The 20175-nt window shown below is 58.2% G+C and overlaps 1 protein-coding gene across 4 annotated transcripts in view; it reads left to right on the plus strand.

Moving 5' to 3' along the window:
- Window positions 1-9560: 9560 nt before the first annotated feature.
- The window catches only part of RGS12 (regulator of G protein signaling 12), a 109123-nt gene continuing 98508 nt past the window's right edge, over window positions 9561-20175 (plus strand). For all 4 annotated transcript variants that reach the window (XR_012377825.1, XM_025887528.2, XM_073891356.1 and 1 more), the window contains exon 1: window positions 9561-9632. The gene's annotated coding sequence lies outside the window, so the exon portion shown is untranslated. The remainder of the gene's footprint in view (window positions 9633-20175) is intronic.

Consider the following 20175-nt stretch of genomic DNA (forward strand, 5'->3'; position numbering starts at 1 on the left):
CATGTATCATATTTGACCTTATAATCACCCTCAGAAACACAAAACGAATGTCAACTAGATGCTGTTAAAACAATTAGGTTTAATTTACTCAAGATTCCAGCTGCGCGGAAGAGTCAAGTGAAATAGCAGAATACCCTTGGACGAGGAGGAATCGTGGTCTTCAGAGGAAAGTGAATTGTTTGCTCTGTTGCGGTCATTTGGTGTGTCCATCGCTACTGATAATATTAGGAAAAGCTTGCCAAAAAAGAAAAAAAAACAGGTTGACTACTTAATGTTTTAAAAAATTAAGCCTTTTTTTAATTGGAGAGAAAATAGCTTTTCTCCCTAAAAAACCCCAAAAAACCAAAACCAAACCAAAACAAAAAACACCTGAACACCTGCCTGTGACATAAGCAATAAAAGCAGCATTCTAGAAAATGTAAGGAAATCAGAACAAGGAAATGAAAACGTTTGCACAAAGTTGAAGGAGATGATTCGCGTAAAAATAATCTTAACTAATTCCATAGAGATTAGTTACTATCCGTTTAGATGAAAACATGATCTTGATTGAAGAGAGATTTGATTAACTGAAAAACATTTTGGATTTTTAAGGAAGAACTTTAGAAATACTGCATGAATTTAGCTATTGCTTTAAGGTATGGTGAAAATCTTGCTGTTGATAGTGATTTCTATGATGAAATTAGTTTGCCATATTTTTATGTTTCATATGCTGCCCCATAACAATATTTGAACACGATACATAAAATCTGTGGTTCTTTTCCCACTATAAATATTTGCTCTAAGAATTTTATTGATGGCCCTTGTTGCTTCTGCCTCAGCAGAAAAAAAACTTTCTCCAAATTGGAAATACAGCACATATTATGTGGAAATCTGGATTTTAACAACATAATTACAGATTTTGCTGAAGTGAGCCCAAGAAAAGGTATTTGCTGAAATAATGTGTAAGCAGTTATGAATGGTGTGTCTTTCTCAGGAATTCAGTTTATTCAAATTTCTGTATTGGCCCACTAACCGCATCGAAGAGTACAATAATTTCTTTCCTGTTTTTTTCATTGTACTATGGGAGTGAAAGTCTTTTGCTGACCATTAGCAGTCCCTAGACATAAGCAAGAAAACATAGTCAGTTTTGGTATTTTGCTCCTGTGTGGCCACATATAAACCATAGCTTTAGAAATATACAAATGGCCAATAAGTACACAAAAACATGCTCAACATCACTAATCACAATCACAATGATGGGACACCTGGGTGACTCAGTCGGTTAAGCGTCGGCCTTCGGCTCAGGTCATGATCCCAGGGTCCTGGGATGGAGCCCCGCATTGGGCTCCCTGCTCAGAGGAGAGCCTACTTGTCCCTCTGCCTCTGCCCCTCCCACCCACTTGTGCTCTTGCTTGCGATTTCTCTCTCTCAAACGAATAAATAACGAATAAATACAAAATCTTAAAAAAACCCACACACAATGATATGCCACATTATACCCGGTAGGATGACTAATTTAAAAAAAAAAAACCCAGAAAATGCCAAGTGCTGGTGAGGACGAGGGGTACCAGAAGCCTGTGCACCGTGGGTGGACCCACAAAGGAGCTGCTGCTTCGGAAAACATTGTGGAATGTCCTCAAAAAATCAGACGCAGAACCACCCTATGATCCAGCAATTCCACTTTCGGGCGTGTCCCCAAAAGAATTGGATGCAGCGGCATACCGGCTGGTCCATCCATATTCATAGCAGCATTATTCACAATAGTTAAAGTGTCCATGGATGGACGGATGGAGAAGAACGTGGTTCATCCACATGATGGAAGGTTATCCAGCCCTAAAAAAGAAGGAGACTGACACCTGCCGCCACGTGGATGAACCTGGAGGACACTGTGCTCAGTGGAAGAAGCCAGTCCCCGAGGGACAAATGCTGGGTGGTGCCACGTACAGGAGGAGTTGCTGGTGGTGCCAGGGGTGGGCAGGGACGGAGAGTTAGTGTTTATGGGGACAGAGTTTCAGTTTTGCAGGATGAAAGGAGTTCTGGGGTGGAGGTGGGGTGGCTGTATATTGTGCATGTACTTAATGCCACTGAACAGGACACTTAACAATAGTTAAGATGGTAAGTTTTGTGTGTCTATTTTACCACATTAAAAAAAATAGGGGAAAAAGACCTCATCGCCTTCACTCTGCTTTTCAGTTTTGTTTTGTTTTTTATAGGATTTTTTGTCCGGAAGACGTTTAACTGCATAGATCATTCGGTTTGGGACCAGACCTCGGAGGAGTGGGGACCTGTTGGGGGACGCCCTGCCTCGCGGTGGTTACGATGGATTCTGAGGGAAGGGACAGCAGCAACCTGCGCACGACGCCTCATCTCTCCTGGGGCCGGACCTCGCGTGGTCCTGCTGCCCGGGGAGACCCCTGGGAGCCCGCCTCTCACCGCGGAACGGACCGGGGTGACGTGGAAAGTGTATGCCGTCTGCTGTCGGGAGCACCCGGGGCCCAGGGCTTGGTAGAATTCTCCAGTCTCCCAGGAGGAGGATGGGAGCTTCCCTGGACAGAGGCCGTGTGTTCCAACCTGGAAAGGGTCCCGCAGGCCCCAGCTGGGCACTTGTGCTGTCCACGCCGGCTGTCCCCATCAGGCGCCCGCGTAGGTGGCACGCTGGGGCAGCATGATCAGGAGCAGAAGAACCGGGGGTGTGATGGGTCCATCTTCCTTCAGGTGCGAAGGGCGGTGTCCTGCTTAGCTGCGAAGTGCACGGAGGCAGGGCCCTGGACTGGGGGTTCCGGGGACGCAGGACTCCTGCTGCCCAAACCCAGCAAGGCCCAGCCACACCTGGGCGGTGGGTCTCCCCAGAAGGGAAAGGTGACACTTTCACCCCGGAGAGCTCCCAAACCCTCATCTGCCCTCTGCAGTGAGTGGGCGGGTGGGGGGCCTGTGGCCGGCGGGCTGTGGGGGGCACCCTCCTCCTGAGACGGTTTCACCATTTGGTACTGGGATAATACTCGTCACACCCGCTTCCTGAGCCTGGCTCGCTAGGGTGGTGCGCTGAGTGCCCCGCACAGTACCCGTCATCACCACAGGGAGCGCAGGAAGCCCGTGGGAAGGGCCCCCCAGGTCCTCCCAAGGCTGTGGGCCCCCACAGCGGCCTGGCGGGGGGAAGCTGACTGTCCTCAGGCCAGCGTCGCGGGCTCCTGCCCTCCGGTGCTCCCCCACCGGCCCCGGACTCGGCGCTCCGTGGGTCCAGACGGAGGAGGACACGCATCACACGGGGCGCCCCTCTGGCCAGCCACACCACCACTCCTCCCCGACCGACTGCGGGGGCTCTGCGGGGCCCTCCTCTGGGGACACGGCAGGCTTGTGCGGGGCCCGGAGCGTTCTCAGAGCTCAGAGCCAGCTCAGGGGGGCAAGTGGGCCAGCCGCCAGCAAGGCTGGAGGCCGGGCCGGGGCGCCGCACCCTTGCCCTCTTGGGGAAGGCCGGTGTGTCCGCGGCCAGCCTCAGTCTCCACACCTGTAAAATGGGCACGTTCAGGGCTGCACCGGGACGAGGAGGCCGAGGTGGGGAAAGCACCCAGTGCCGTGCGGCGCCCAGAAGCCACCTCACTGGCAGTGGCCGAAGGCCATTCTGCACCCAACCGGGGGCGCCTCCGCCGGGGACGCGGCCTTGATCTGGGCCCTGCCGGGTGAGGGCAGGCCTGGCAGCGTCAGCGCGTCGGGGACTCAGAACGAGGAATCCATCATTTTTAGGAGAGAACGCTCATCACTTCTCATCTAAAAATTCTCCTCGGAAAGCTGAGTTCTGGAAACTGCCCGCTCACCGCGAAGAGCGAGCTGTGGGCAGCAGGGCACCACATCCCCTGGGAGCGACACGCCAGGGCCCGGCGGCCACTGGGGCTCAAAGCGCACCGTTAGACATGTCTTACACTGTCACCGTCCCGTTTGGAGGTGATGCCCTCTGAATTACTTCACGCCTATGGTCTTTCTCCAAAGCCGTATTTCCCCCAAATGGGAAGAGACATTTCTAAGTCAGGTCTGTCCAGGAAGGCGGTGTTCACACCATGCCGGGGACTCCCTCTCCTGCTGTGTGGCCGTGCCCCGTGCGGTCCTTCCTGGGGTCCCAAGGAAATAAAGTCCGGTCTGTGCAGGGACAGTGGGCTCCGCTTTATTAGCATGTGTTCCGTTCAGGAACATGTGGTCTATGTAATTAATGCATAGTCTATTTGGTAACAATGTCCCTAATTAATACGAGTTCTATTTAGTAACAATGTGCTCTATTTAATTAATTTCATGTGTTCTGGGTAAAAACATCAGGCTTCGTGTGACTTATTCCCCTGGTCACTGGCCCTAATGACTCCACAACACAGAGGCGCCGCGGGCGGGTTCGGCGGGCATTCGGGGGAGCGGCAGCTTGCCGCCCAGGAGGTCAGAGGGCCTCGGGAGGGGACATGGAGCCGGAGCTGTTCAGGTGGGGGCTGGGGACCCAAAGCCCCATGTGCCTCTCCCTGGTGTCCCCTGTGGCTCCCGCACAGGCCCTGTCCCTCTCTGAGGCTGGGTCACCGTCCCCGCTTCCCAGCATCATGGCCGCTCCCCTCTGGAAACACAAATCTGCCCGGTCTCCTGGGCATGGTTCCCGAACTCTGCCCGAAGTGGCCCCACAGGCCGTCACACCTGCGGGGCTGGTCCACTGGGACGTCCTAGAGCCCCCTGCTCTCCAGCTCTGGACAGTGTCCCCAAGCCTGGCATGCGCCCAGTGCAGGCGGGTGATCGGGGTCCACCCTTCTGAGGGTCGGCCCTGGTCTTTCCCAACCAGGAGCGCCGGGGGCGGGGGCGGCGTGGGCCTGATGTGAGCTTGACCCCTTTACCGAGTGACAGGATGGTGACAGGTGTGCGTGCGCGGGTCTCGTGGGTGCACGAATGGGCCTCCCTTCCCCCTGGGCGGGGTTTCGGGGGTGCACGCCTGAGTTGAGCCCAGCCAGGCGAGGAGGAAGCGCCCCCGGGGTGGCCAGCCAGCAGGCCCCGAGGACGGGACAGCAGGAAGAGCCCCGGCTCGGGAGCGAGCAGAGCACTGGGGCCTGAGGCTCAGCTCGGGCCGCGGGACGCTGGACCACAGGCGCCCGATCCGGCCTTGCCTGCCCTGGCCAAGGTCCCCCCGGGTCCATCTCGTGACTTCTGGGAAGGCACAAAGGGGCCCCGTGCAGGCGAGCCTGGAACGCCAGCCTCGGGACCCGGGCCGTCAGCTTTCGTGCTTCAGGTGAGGCCACTGTGGGACCGTAAGCAGGGACTAGGGACCGCCAGCTGGGACCGTGCAGCAAAGGCAGGCTTGGGGGATGGGCCAGGCAGTGCGTGTGGCCGGCCTCAGGTGGTGGCCCCGGGAGCGAGGGAGCGGCTGCTCTGGGTGACACTTAGTGCTGACCTGTTGCGGACCCCTGTCCAGCCTCAGTCTCCATCTGTAGAATGGGCCGGTGCTCACACCCAGCGCGCGGGGTGGTGGGCGCATCCGATGCGCGCAATGCTGAGCACAGCTTGGTACCGGCCTTGCTCCATGGTGGCCACTGAGGTGGGGGGGCAGTGAGGGGACAGTGTGGGGGTGTCAGAGTAGGTCAGGTGGATGAGGCCACTGTCCTACTGAGGCTCACCTGGCTTGGACCCGGTGACCCAGGGGCTGCGTCCTCTCCTGTGGGCCTGCATCCCAGGGGACAGTGAGGAAGGCCAGAATACAAGCCCCCACCCTTGCGGCTCCTGCCCAGTCCCCTGCTGGAACCTTCTGGAGGCTGGGGCAGGCCAGTCTCCGGCGCAGGGCAGAGGGGCGGAGAGCTGCCCTGCCAGATGCTGCGGCAGCTCTCTCGTGGCCTTTGGCTCGCCTCTCTGCACCTGGGCAACGTCCACGTGTGCTGCGGGCTTGGGTGGGAAAGGAGGCTGCCGTGTGTGGGGAGGCTGCGCCGAGGATGTCGGAGAGGCAGCGCACCCCCGGGGGGAGAAAGGGTGCTGGTCCAGCAGGGGTGGGGCTGAGGGGCTGCTTCCGTGGGAGGGAGCGTGCTGGCCCATCCCTGCGGGGCCATCAGGACCCCCGGGAGTGCGGGAGAGTTGTGCAAGACGGAAATGTGCCGTGTGTCAGGCTGAGAAAAAAGTGAAAGGGGAAACCGAGTCCCGATGGGAGCAGGTATGTCTTCTCAATTAAGTCGAGACCCTTCTGTGCATCCGGTGGTTTACATGGACAGGGCACGCTCCTCGCTCTGGCTCCTCTGACCCCCGGGCTCCGCTCTGCGTGGTCCTCACCTCCTCTCCCCCCAGGGTCTGGTGCACAGCCTCCACGGTCACAGCCTCCGTGGCCAGAGCCCAGGACACCTGCGCCCGCCCAGCGGCGGCGACACCCTGGCAGACACACCCAGGAAAGATTCGGCCACACATCTGGGCGCCCGGTGGCCCAGCCAGGCCGACGCACAGTCCCCATCGCGGGAGCGCAGCCCACTCTGCCTGCACACGACCGCGGTCTCCGCTCCGTATCTGCTTAGAGTCTGTCCAGTGCGGAGGGGCCCCGCCCGGGTCGCCGGCAGCAGCAGGGGCTGCCGGCCCCCGAAGTCGTCCCCTAGCCCCTAAATGAATACCGGGCAGACACCCTGCCCCGCGGCTGGTGGGACACCCCGGCCGCCCGCTGCCCTGCGTCAGGGATCCCATGGCGGGAAGTTCCTGACCTGCCCCCCTCCATCAGATGCAAAGCCACCCATCAGAGCCACACTCAGAAGCGTCAGTTCAACAGGGGCCGCCATGCGACCCTTGGTCCTGGGTCACGGTTGCTGCATGAGCCACATTCTGTATTTGCCACGTGGAAGGTGCTGTGGGGAGCCAGGCGACACGGCAGTGCATCCCGCCTGGCCATGCCCCTCACCCTGGGGTTAGGCGGCTCTCTCTCTCTCCCTCTCGCTCCAGGTTCTGCCCCTGCCCCCTCAGCCCTGGAAGTGGTCCCTGTTCCCCTCCCCGCTGTGACCTGTCCCAGCCCTCACTGCCTCTCCGGCTTCCCTTCCAATCGGGGTTTTATTGGACTCTTCTCAGATTTCCTCCTGGGACCAGAACAAATACTACAAGAGCTAATGAGGAAAACTTGAGGGGGGTGGCCTGGAGTGACAGGAGAGGGGCTGCCCCGGGCCCCCAGGGCATGAAGCTGGGGAGGGTGGCAGGCAGGGAGGGACAGGTTTGAAGGGCAAAGAAGGCAGGAGGGGAGGGGGGAGTCGAGGGCAAGCAGGAAGGGGCAGGGCCCCCTGCTCTGGGGGAGGGGAACAAGAAGATGAGAAAAGCCCCGGCCGCTGAGACAGGCAGGGCGGGCACACTCGCAGGAGGCAGGAGGGACACATGATCCTCTCGGAAAGGGGCCGTGGCCTCCAACTGCGCTGGACACTGCCCTCTGGCCTGTGGCCCTTGTACAGCAGGGGCGGGCTTGGGTGCTTGTCTCAGTCCATCTGGGTGGCTATAACAAAAATACTAGACTGGGGGGCTTATCAACAACAGAGTTCTGGAGGCTGGAAGTCCAAGGTCAAGGTATTGGCAGCTTTGGTGTCTGGTGAGAGCTTTCTGGTTCCTGAACACGGTGGAAGGTTAAAGGAGCTCTCTGAGGTCTCTATTATAAGGCACTAATCCCACGCATGGGGGCTCCACCCTTATGACCTGACCACCTCCCTAAGGCCCCACCTCCTAACACCCTCTCATTGGGGATTAGGCCTCAACGCCTGGATTTCCAGGGTACACATTCAGTCCGTAGCAGTGCTGCTGTAGGGACAATCTGCCCCCAGGACCTCTGAGCGCCCCGTGATGCCCCGCGGATTGCTCCCAGCATCTACTAGCCTGAGGCCCCCATTGTACCATGCTCTGCAGGTATTTCATCTGCAGTGAGGGGAAGACGCATACGGACAACAAGCTGTAGGGAGCGGATCACCCTTGCTATCTCGTTCTGCGAGCGCTGGAGGGAGTAGGAATAGGTTTTTCTATGGGGGGGGGTTGCTGGCCGTGTGACCCTGGTGTATCTGTCACGATGAGTGACAGAGCAAGAGGCTCCAGCCAGGTTTGGGAGCTGGCTGTGTCACTGAAGGTCAGGGCCCAACTGGTCAGGGGTCGTGGACTTGATTTATTTCCCCACTTGGATCATAGAGCAAATGCTCAGGGGACTGTTTCCCCAAACTGCTCTAGCTGGTCACTAGGACTCCAGGGAAAATAATTTCCAAAGAAATAATGACTGCTGAGGAGGCAGGGGGAGAGCTAACCCTGGAGGGTCTCCCGTAGGGCCCAGGCAGGAGGGGAGAGGACCTCCAGGACACAGCAGGGAGAAGCTGCCTGGCTTTCACACCTGTTGGGAGGACTAGGGGGTGACTGTGCTTTGCGGGGGACACCACACTTCTCATCTGCTCTCCTCCCTTAAAAATAAAACGCTTTCTGGGGCGTCTGGGGGGCTCAGTCAATTACACGTCTGCCTTCGGCTCAGGTCGTAATCCCAGGTCCTGGCATCGAGCCCCACCTCGGGCTCCCTGCTCAGCGGGGAGGCTGCTTCTCTCTCTCCCTCTGCTGCTCCCCCTGCCTGTGCACTTTCTCCCTCACTCTCAAATAAATAAATAAAATCTAAAAAAATAAAAAATAAAACTATTTCCGGGTGGAATGCAGTCTAGATGCACATCAAGGTCTTCGGAGGGTGTGGCTCCCTGATGCTGGGCGGCCTGGGCAGGGGCGCGGAGGAAGTGTCAGCTCACCGTCTATGGGACCAGGGCTGGAGGGGAATCTCGGTCGGGGAGACGGGAGGGGCCGCGGGGGCAGGGGCGCAGGAAGGGACCCGGGCGGGGGGGAAACCGGGGCCGGGGAGACGGGAGAAGACCCGGGTGCGGGGGGCGTCGGTAGGGGACCCGAGCTGGGGAGGGGGGGACTTGGGGTTGGGGGACGGGAGGGGACCCAGAGCTGGGGGCGTCGGGAGGGGACCCGAGGTAGGGGGGCCCCGGAGATGGGAGAGGACCCGGGTGCGGGAGGGGACCTGAGCTGGGGGCGATCCGGGGCCGGGGAAACGGGAGAGGACACGGGAAGGGGGCTCAGGAGGGACCCGGGCTGGGGGGGGTGACCCGGGTGCGAGGGGGTATCGGGAGGGACCCAGGGCGGGGGTGCAAGAGGGGCCGAGGGGACGGAAGGGGACCCAGGCACCGGTGTGAGGAGAAAGGACTGGACCCGAGCAGGGAATCTGGAAGGACTCGCCCGCCGGCCTGAGCCACCACCTCACCTCCCGCAGCGGAAGTCCCTTCCCAGGTCTGGGAGGCCCCCGCCCCCCCATGTCCGCCTCGCTGGCCCCGCCCCCGGCTGAGGCCCCGCCCCTCACTTCTTTCTGCCCTCCTCCCCTGGAAGCCCCGCCGCGCGCCCAGTTCCTCACCCTTGTAGGCCCCGCCCCCGTGGGCCCGCCCCACCTCGGCGGCTCCGCCCCGCCCCCGAGGCCCCGCCCCCGAGGCCGAGCACTCCGGCTCGGTCCTGAGACCCGCCCACGCCTCTGGAGACCACGCCTTCTCCCGCGCCCCGCAGCCCTGCCCCTCCCGGCCCCCCCCCCCCCCCCCCCCCCCCCCCGGCCGGGCGGCGGCGGCGGCTGAGCGACCGTTGCGCGCGCGGGCGGAGCGGATCGCGGCCGGCGGAGCGAGCGGCCGGTAGGTTGCGGGCCGGGCGCAGGGCCGCCCCGCCTCCGTTTCTTTCTTCTCTGGGCGCGCGCTCGCGCCCTCCGCGGCCCGGCCGCCGGCCCCGCCCAGCGCGGCCGAGGGGGCCCGGGGGCGTCCGGCCGGCGTCCGGCCCGTCTGGGCCCCCGCGTCCCCGGGCCGCCGGCCGCTCTCCTTTTGTTCCTGGGCCCTCCGCCGGGGACTTGTCGTGGGCTCGGCGCGCGCGGAACCCGCCCGGGGCCCGGGTTGTGGGGTCGCCGTGGGGCCCGCCGCTCCTTGGCGGGACCCGAGGGCCCGGGCCCCGGGGCGGGGGGCGGCGGCGGACGGGCAGAGGGCTCGGGCCTGCCGTGCCCGCCGCGCTCGCCGGGTCCCGGGCCAGAGCCGGGGCGCCCCCGGGGCCCGAGTCAGCTCGGGTCTTGAGTTTCCTGGCCGCCCCCGGTAGGCGGCCGCATTGTTTGGGCAGAGCTGTCTCCAGAGACCCCAACTCTGGCGATTAACTGCAGCAGCGTCAGTTTCGCCGCCGTGCGGGGTTCCGGGTCCAGGCTGTGCTGCCAACTCAGGGGTCCTGGGGTGTGGACGGAGCGGCTCCGAGTTGTGGGGCGTAGACAGAGTGGCTCAGAGTTGTGGGCTGTGGGCAGGGCGGCTCAGAGTTGTGGGGCATAGAGTGGCTCAGTTGTGGGGTGTAGACAGAGCCCCAGAGTTGTGGGGTGTAGACAGAAGCCCAGAGTTGCGGCGCGTAGACAGGGCTGCCCAGAGACCACTGCACGAGGGACGCTGCCCAGAGTTGTGGGGTGTAGACACAGTGACTCAGAGTTGTGGGGTGTAGACACAGTGGCTCCTAGTTGTAGGGTATAGACAGAACCCCAGAGTCATGGTGCATAGACAGGGCTGCCCAGAGTTGCGGGACACAGACAGAGTGGCCCAGAGTTGTGGGGCGTAGACACAGTGGCTCAGAGTTGTGGGGTGTAGACACAGTGGCTCCTAGTTGTAGGGTATAGACAGAACCCCAGAGTCATGGTGCATAGACAGGGCTGCCCAGAGTTGCGGGACACAGACAGAGTGGCCCAGAGTTGTGGGGTGTAGACAGCAGCACCAGAGTTGTGGAGTGTAAACAGTGCTCCAGAATTGTGGGGTATAGGCGGAGAGCAGCCCCGGAGTCATGGGGTATAGACAGAGGTCCCCCGTGTGCACTGCCTGGCCGGGCACCTGCCTGGCCACTCTCCCGGGATATGCCCCTGGGTAGGTGGCTCCCTGCTCTGGGCCTCAGCCGCTCCTGGTGGATTGGCGCGGGAATGGTGCCTGCCAGTGGGCCGCTCGGGGCTCTGAGGGGTGTGTCTGAGGCCCTGGGAGCGGCCAGTGTCAGTGATCCTGTGGTCGCAGTGTGCTGTGGGAGGGGGCCCGTGGGAGGCCGGGGGTCCTGCAGGGGGGTGTGCTCCGGAGAGGAGGGGCGCAGCCGGGGGGAGGCCTGGGGTGCGGCCCGGGGCGGGGTCCTGGAGTCTAGAGCCCAGTGGGCAGAAGGCGAGGAGTAGGAGAATGTGGTCACGGTTTTACTTCAGAGACATAATTGTCATGTGCAGTTTCATAAAAATGCCACCTCACCCAGTGGGTTTGAGGACCAGAGACCATGGCACGAGGGACGCTCCTCAGGTGGGCCGCCTACTGCTTGGGCACCCACAGCGAGGGCACTAGCTGGCTGGCGACAAGGTCTGGGACCGCTGGATGGGCGGGGCAGGGGATGCCACGGTGACTGGAGGGAAGGCCACGGACTTGGGCTGGACGTGTGGAGCGACTGTGGTGGCGGCGCTGTGGGCGGGTCGGGGTGAGGAGGGAGGCACCAAGCCTGCGTGGCAGGGAGGAGGGCGCCTGTGGGCTGGTAGCCCCGGGGTCAAGGGCAGGCCTCCTCCCCTCTTTCCAGAATGAGGGTGTCCGAGGGCAGGGGCCAGAAGCCAGGCAGGGGAGGAGAGGGACGGGGGTGCTGGGCTGCGGGAGAGGCTGCGGGAGGACCCGAGGGACGGAAGTGCCGGCTGCTTCCGTGGGAGGTCCCGCCGAAGGTGACCGTGAGCTGGCTTCCTGGTGATACTGTCTTCTGCCGTCTGTCTGTGCCCAAAGTGGGCCGAGCCAGCAAGGAAGCGGGGAGGGCGGTGGGTGCAGCAAGGACCTGCCTTGTGCATGTTACATCTCACACTTTCTTCGACTTGGGTGGAATTCCTAGAAACGTTTCACTTTCTCATTGGCACTTGAGTTTCCCGTGGCTGCTGTGACAAGCGACCGCACACCTCGCGGCTGAAGCTTCTGGAGGCCAGAAGTCCGACATGGGTGTCACTGGGTTGAGACCGAGGTGGCGCCTGGGCTGGAGAGAACCCATTCCCCAGCCCTTTCAGCCTCAGAGGCTGTCCTCAGCCCTTGCCAGCCGCCCCCCCAGCTCCCTCTGGCTCCTTCCCGCGGGGACCCCCGCGATGGCACTCAGACCCAGGGGCCTCTCCCATCACCGGGCCCTGCATGTAATCATACCTCCGAGTCCCTGGCGCCTCTCTGGTGACACTCCCGGTCCGGGGAGCTAGGAGCTGAGTCTAGCCTGCCACCGTGCTCCTGACTTCAGTTTGGGGAGGACTGGCTCCTCCCCTCCACGCCGCGCCATCTCCTGTACCTTCCTCAGGGGCCAGGGAAAGAAGCTAAGCCTTGCTCGGGGTTCAAGGCTGCTAGATGACTCGTTTTTACCTTTTTGGGCGGTGGTGGTCCCCAGCTCCCTTGACCTTCTGATAAAAACTGTGGTCTCCCTTTAGAAGTGTACTCTATACACATGCACACGCCACTTTACCGTAGACACCGTTTCCCTATGATTCTTGGGGGGTCACCCGCTCAGAGTTCACCAGATTCATTTGTGCTTGTGCTCCACGCAGAGCTCTTGTGTCTGAGCCTTCCCCCCAAAAACGCGTGGTCTGTCCGTTCTGCTTTTCTTCTGTCTCCCGTCCAGTGGCTTTGCTGTTCCCAACACTGTAATCCTGGTGATCCCCGATGTGTATCCTTCCCCACCTTTTTTCTTGTTCACACAGTCATTTATAGATGGACACGCCCACACAGTCACGTGCCCCCAGACACACACACACACAGACGACACACAGCCACATGCACACAGCCACCAACACAAACACAGACACACACCCACACACAGTCATCCCCCCCAGGTACAACCACACAGCCAGACGTCTACACACAGACACACGGGCACACTCACATAGCCCTGCACACCTACACAGCACACAACCACCCACAGACACCGGGGCGCGCGCACACACACACACACCAGGCTACTTCTCTTTTTCCACATCTTACTGTTGTCCCTTAACAGTGGCCCTGCTCATCCTTCCAGGACACTGGGTGACGCGCTAAGCCGACCGATGAGAAACTCGGGCAGTGGGCACGGTCCCGTCCGCTTGCCCGCATCTCCCAGAGGTGCTCGGGCTTAGCTTTCTGTGCTCCCGGGTGCTCAGTGCTGCGTTGGTGTGTGTCGTAGACATTCTCTTTGGATGTCTCTCAGAGGTACAGACGCTTCCGCTCTCCCTGCTGCCCTACTCCCCGCCCCCTCCATTTTCCACTGTAATCCTATGTTTTGGTGAAGCCTGTAGTCATTGCTTACCTTTCTGACGCTAGGTTTTGTCTGTTACTGACCCGCGTGGGACACTCACACTCAGCTGCTCTCCCGCCCAGCCCTGTCACCTGCCTATGGAAGGACTCTCTCTTGCCTCACGCCCAGCACGCATCCCTCCGCACCCCTGTCGTGGCCGTGCTTGTTGTTGGGGGGTTTTCTCCCAGAGTCCTGCGTCCTGCCCCAGTCTGTTCTGGTCCCGGGGAGGCCCATGCCCAGCTGCTGCGCAGGGTTCCCTGGGCCGCTCTCCCTCTGGACTACCTCTGTACCTGCGCTCTGGACCCCTCCCTTCCCTGCCTGGGCTCACGCCTTGTTTTGTTGAAGGACAGACTCTGGATGACTAAGAAGTGTTATGTAGACAGTGATTTTTAAAAAGATAGTATTTATTGAAGCGGGGAGGGGCAGAGGGAGAGAGAAGCTCAAGCAGACCCCCCAGCTGAGCACGGAGTCTGATCCGGGGCTCGAGCCCCTGACCCCTAGACCATGACTTGAGCAGAAACTGAGAGTCAAATGCTTAACTAACTGAGCCACCCAGGTGCCCCACTGTAGATACTACTTTTGTCTTTGATTTTGAAAATATCTTTACTCCTCAGTTACTTTTAGTTTAGCTGGGTATAGAATATTGAAATACTGAAAAGTATTTTCTCAGGACTTTGAAGAGGTTGCTTCACTGCCTACAGTTTCTAGCGTGGGTGCCATTCTGATCTCAGTTCTCTGCCCGTGATGTGGCCCCAGGAGGCTCCTAGGAGCTTCCCTCGCTGCCCTGTGCTCTGAAGTGGCCCGTGACGGTGCTCCTTCTCATCACTGTGCCTTCCACATGCTGGGACCCTTTGGCCTGAGGACTGACGTTTTGTGTAACTCCTGAGAGAATGTCTTGCTTTCAGTCTTGTGTTCTTTCTTTCTGGAACTCTTATTTGGAGTTTGGATCCCCTGGCTGACCTGCTAATCCCCTGATTCTTGCTGACCTCAGAGATGTTTGCTTGGCTCTTGGGAGACAGCTTTGCATTGTCTTCTAGCTCTTCCTTTAGTTGTTTCACTTCCATTATCCTTTTCAGTTTTCAAGTGTTCTTTTATGATTTTCCTTTTTTAAAAAGGATTTATTTGAGAGAGAGAGAGTGTGTGTGGGAAGGAGGGCAGAGGGAGAGGGAAAGAAAGTCTTAGGTAGACTCTGTGCTGAGCAGGGAGCCCAGTGTGGGGCTCAATCTCATGGCGCTGAGACCACTACCTGAGCTGGAACCAAAAGTTGGACACTTAACCGCTGTGCCGCCCAGGTGTCCCCAAATTCCACTTTTCTTTTTAAAAAGTATCATCTTGTTCTTCATTGAGAGATGCAAGATCTTTTTTTTTTAAGATTTTATTTATTTATTTGACAGAGAGACACAGCGAGAGAGGGAACACAAGCAGGGGGAGTGGGAGAGGGAGAAGCAGGCTTCCCGCTGAGCAGGGAGCCCGACGTGGGGCTCGATCCCAGGACCCCGGGACCATGACCTGAGCCGAAGGCAGACGCTTAACGACTGAGCCGCCCAGGCACCCCGCAAGATCTTATTTTTTAGAAGATAATATTTTTAGAAGAAAATAAACATGCTTTGAGTTGTTTTTGTTTTCTTATTTTCCTTTTTTCCCCCTATTTTTTCATGAGACTATGTCCTCCATGAGACCAGGGTTTTTTTCTCAGTGTTATTCATGGCTAATTTCAAACACCTGAAATTATGCCTGGCACATAGAAGAAACACTATGTAGTGTTCACATCTCCTGTATTATTTCTGATGTTTGGGTGGTAGGGATTTGGGTTGTTCTAACAGTTGCCGAGAAAGGTTTTTTTTCTGACTGGATTTGTCTGTTTCTACCTTAGTTCTTTCAGGTTTGGTTCATGTGTTCAAATCTTTGTTATTAAGTTCACACACTTGTGACAGTGATTCTGCTGATGAACCAGCCGGGCTTTGGTCTTGACGTCTGATATATTTTTCAGAGAAGGGGGTAGGGGCGGGGTGGGGAGAGAGACTCTCAAGCAGTCTCCTCGCTCAGCATGAGCCCAGTCTCACCACGCTGAGATTGTGACCTGAGCCGAAATCGAGAGTCGGATGCTTAACCGACTGAGCCACCCAGGCGCCTTTGAAGTCTGATGCTAAGATATAGCCCTTCTGGCTCTCTCCCGTTTACTGTTTCTGTTCTTTTACTCAGGCTGTGTGTGTTCTTATATTCAAAGTCAGCTTCTTATAAAGCCTATGGTTGAGTCCTGCTCATTTATGCAGTCTGATAGTTTCTGCTTGTGATTGTGAACGTTTTGTCCATTTACAGTTTTAGTCTTTATCCCCCAAATTGAAGACTTTTTAATGAACTTAAAATAAACACAAATTTTTGCGAAGCAGCTTGGGGGTGGGGCATAAATAATATTTGGAATACTCTTTTTTTTTTTTAAGCTTTTTTATTTATCCATTTGAGAGAGAGAGAGAACACAAGCAGGGGGAAGGAACAGAGAGGGAGAGGGAGAAGCAGACTCCACTAAGCAGGGAGCCGGGCCCAGGGCTTGATCCCAGGACCCTGAGATCATGGCCTGAGCTGAAGGCAGATGCTTCACCGACTGAGGCACCCAAGCATCCCTGCGGAGCACATCTTTATCAAGCTCCTGCCATGTGGCAGGCTGTGGGCTCTGTGGCTTCTCTTAAGTGCAGCCCAGAGGAGCCCAACCCAGGACACCTTTGCCCCAGGAGGTCCTAGGGCCGGGTGAGGTGCCCAGACCACCCCGCTTGCCAGAGCCCCGCACCCCTAGTTGCCTGGAGTCCGGCCAGAAGGCCAGCTCCGTGGAGTTAAGCATTTAGCAGCCAGTCAGCTTCCTCCCTGTGCAGCTGGGGCATTCAGGCCCCAGGAGGCGGCGGGGTCCCTGGCGCCCCCCCCCCCCCGGATTAGTTTCCTGCGGTCCTTGTCACAAAGCACTACAGACTGGGGGGCTTAAAGTAGCAGAAATTTATTCTCTTGCAGTTGTCAAGCCCAGAAGTCCAAGTCAAGGTGTGGGCAGGGCTGGGCTCCCTTGGAGACTCTCGGGAAGGCCCCGTCTCCTGCCTCTTCCAGCTTCTGGGGCTGCTGGCAGCTGGGCTGTGGCCACCCCGCCCCGTCCCTGCCTCTGTGTTCTCAGGACCTCTCCCCTGCCTGCGCTGGATCTTCCCTCCGCCTCCCTCTCCTAAGGACGCTTGGGATGGTGTCTGGGGCCCACTCAGACCATCAGGACCATCTTCTGTTGCAGAATCCTTTGCTTAAGCCCATCCACAAAGATCCTGTTTCCAAAGGAGGTCACGTTTCCGGGTTCTGCGGATTAGGGCCTGATGTCTTTGGGGCCACCATTCAACCCACGACATCCTGCCCGGACCTGGGAGGTGAGGAGCCATGTGGGGTCACCAGGGCTTGGGGCCTCCTGCCCACATGACCGCCTCTGGCTACCCCTCCTCTGGTTGCTTCCACACAGGGTCTGCCCTTGGCCTCCCCGTGGGCAGGACTGACGCCGCTTCTCCCTCACACGCACCTCGCTGAAGTGGGCCCGGGACTTGGCGTGTTTGCAGACTCTCTTATCTTTTTGGGAGTAACTGAGAAAGACGTGGAGAGCAGAAAGCTTTGTTTCAGCCCTAATGAAAGGACCAGACAGGGGACAGTACAACACTCCTCTGCATGTTCCTCTTGAATCCTGTAGGGAATGACCAGATTTGTACGTGGGTAGGAGAATGTCCTGTGGGAGGCCTGAAATGAGGCCCTTTGTTGACGAGGAAAATTGTTCTGTTCTTCCTAGGCATCCGGGGGTGAGGCAGGGAGGCAGCCTAGGGCAGGGGATTGAGTGAGGCGGGGGGTCAGGCAGGGTGGGTGGACGCTGGGCTTGGCCTGTCTCCTCCTGTCCTTGGGCTGCCACTGTCATGTCGCCCAGGGAAGCTGCTGTGAGGGGCCGGGGCTGGTGTGGGGGGAAGCGGAGGTGACATGCCGGGTGGGGGTAATGGAGCCAGCCAGGCCCCAGCGAGGAAGAGCAGAGGGATACTGAGTCAGGGACCGTGAGTGCTGCAGCCTCCTCTGTCTCTTCAGTTAGATTTATCAGACAAAATATACTGTGCAGTATTTGGGACATGCCTAGACTGAAAGTTACCCGTCTTTTATCTGAAATTCAGATTTAACTGGGTGTCCTGTTTACTTGTTACACCCGACAGCTCTGTGGTCCCTCTGGCCCTGGTTGAACTGCCACAGGTAGAAATAAATATCAAGTAGAGGTAAGAAGAAATAGTCAAATAGTAACGGGGGGAAAATGGAGATGGTTTAACCTCCAGTACTCCAAGACTCTTGAGCAGAAATGTTTCTGGAACCAAAAATAGCCCCACAGTTCCATTGGCTACAGAGCCAGCCGTGAGCTGGCGGCTGGAGGGGGTCGGTCCTGGCAGTGGGGGCCGGGTGGGAGCGAGCTGTGGCTTCAGGCCCTTGTCTGAGCTCCTCAGAAGGGCATGGAAGGTGGCGTGGTGCCGCGCCTGGGCTGACAGCAGACATGGCCAGAGTGTGGGGGGCCCCCTGGTCTGCAGGATAGTTGGGGGGTTGGTGGGGATTGGAGGAAGTGGAGGGATGCGAGAGGGCACACTGGGGGAAGAGTGTGTTCTCAGAAGGGGTCAGGGCTGTGGGTGTCCCCCTGACCTTCCGTGGGTGGTGGTCTTGGCTTGATGAGCTCTGCTGTCCCCCAGGGGCCTTCACTGGTCACTGTTTGTAATTGTCTACCTGGTGCCGTCGTCGAAGCCACTCCACAGCCCTTGAGGGAAGGAGTGAGCACACGGATGCAGGAGGCGCGGGGCAGTCATGTGGCCGTGAGGCCAGGCCTGCCTCAGGTGGCCTCGGCAGGCAGACTGGGAGTTAAGGCTGGATCCCGAGAGAAGTGGGGGAGTGTTAGGGGTTTGGGTTCAAGATGAGCCTGAGGGCAGGGGAGGGCAGGTGTAGGGGGGCAAGGTGGCGGCAGGGCGTGCAGGAGGCTCTGAGGGAGCAGGAGGGGGACTCAGCACTGCCGGGGAGGCTGCACAGGAGGCGGGTGCCAGCCAGCAGCTGCGGGGTGCTGGCGGGCCGCCAGCCAGCCTCCCCCCTGCCCTGCCCTTTGCTGCCATCCCTGCTGCCGGCTCCTACCTGGCCGATGGCCGCCTGCCTTCTGCTGAGCTGCTGCTTTCCCTGATCGAGAGCTTTCCTAAATTCCTTCTTGTGTAGAAAGTGTTCTTAATACGATGTCAATAAAAGACGTTACATCCAAATGCACCAACCTCAGTATCTTTGTTCAGCCCAGCACCGCGGAGAGTAACGCAAAACGACAGGTGAGAGCCAGTGGGTCAGGCCAGTGGCCGGGGCCCCGCGTGTGCATGGGGACGCCGGGTCACAGCATGTGTGTCTTTGTGTCGCCCTGGCTGCGGGTGCTCTGTCCCATCTTCTTTGCACTGTGTGAGCCCAGCCAGTATTAAAGAACGCATTTTCCTGGGGCGCCTGGTGGGTGGCTCAGTCGTTAGGTGACTGCCTTCGGCTCAGGTCATGATCCCGGGGTCCTGGGATCGAGCCCCGCATCGGGCTCCCCGCTCGGCGGGAGGCCCGCTTCTCCCTCTCCCACTCCCCCTGCTTGTGCTCCCTCTCTCTCGCTGTGTCTCTGTCAAATAAATAAAATCTTCAAAAAAAAAAAAAAAAAGAATGCGTTTTCCTAATCTTCGGAGGTCTTGCATTTTTATTTATTTCTTTGAGATGAGAGAGCATATAACATTTACTTCTCTTAATTGGTTAGCCTACAGATTTTGTTTGATGTAAACTTAATATTCCAAACGATTCGGATCACTCAGAAAGATACATGAACCAGTAAAATGGACCTTTTTAATTTAAATGATAGTCTTTGTGCCAAATCTAGAGCTTGTCCTTCATGTGTTAGAGAAAGGGCAAGTGCTGGGTTGGAGGTGTCATACAGCCAGGCCTTGGCCTGTAGGTCGGACACCGGGAGTGGGAGGGACATAGCCATGCTGCTGGGTGCTGTCCCGTTCCCACAAGGCCCTTGTGTCTGGAGGGCCTCGGGCTTGCGGCCGTGGCGCGTCTCCCACTGCCGCTGAGCTCTGACTGTGGCTGGGGAGGTGGGGAGGCCGAGGCGAGGCCCGGAGGAGGTCGAGGGTGCAGCTGGGCGCCCAGCTGCACCAGCCCCGCCACTGGCTCGGTGCCATGAAAATGCACTGGTGTCATGTTCTCCTGAAGGAGGAAGCTAGGTAAGTTTAGAGCTCATGTTTCAAGCTTTCTTTAGGTTGGTAAGGATGACATTAGCATAACTATTTCTTCAACTCCGTAATAGTATTTTCGGAATTCCGTTTCCTTTTCACATTATTAGCCTGGGGGTGGTCGTTGTACGTATGTTTTTTTCTGATGTGTTGGAAGAGATGAAACCTTCTTCAAGTTGCCAGTCTTTAATCTCTTCTCTCTTTTTCTTATTTCTTTGTCCTCTTTCCTCATTACTTCTAATTGCTGTAGTTCCTGTTTCCAAGAGCTGCATTACTATTGGGGTGCATCCTCGGCTCCCCTGTGGCTCGTGGCTGCTTAGCAAGGGGCCCGGCCAGGAGGGCGGACGGGGACGCACCTGTAGTACCGAGCCCAATATGAGCCCCTGCGGCTTGATCTCTTGGTTTCTTTGGACTCTGAAGTGTTAACCCTCAAGAACCGGCATTAAAGAAGGCCCCACGCGAAACGTCTGCATAATCACAAAGTGCTGACCCGGAACATTGTATATCTTGTGCTCTTCTGTTCAGCCTTTTATAAATTATTCAGCAAGCAGGCTCACTGATGACTTCAGTGGTGTCTCACCGGCTTCCTAAGCTTAGACTGGTGTTCAAATGTGGGAGATGCAGCTACTGAGGAATCGAGCTAGAC

This window comes from Callorhinus ursinus, unplaced genomic scaffold, assembly GCF_003265705.2.
Source record: "Callorhinus ursinus isolate GAN/ISIS: 27379988/994484 unplaced genomic scaffold, GSC_fseal_2.0 scaffold4, whole genome shotgun sequence".
NCBI classification, from domain to species: domain Eukaryota; kingdom Metazoa; phylum Chordata; class Mammalia; order Carnivora; family Otariidae; genus Callorhinus; species Callorhinus ursinus.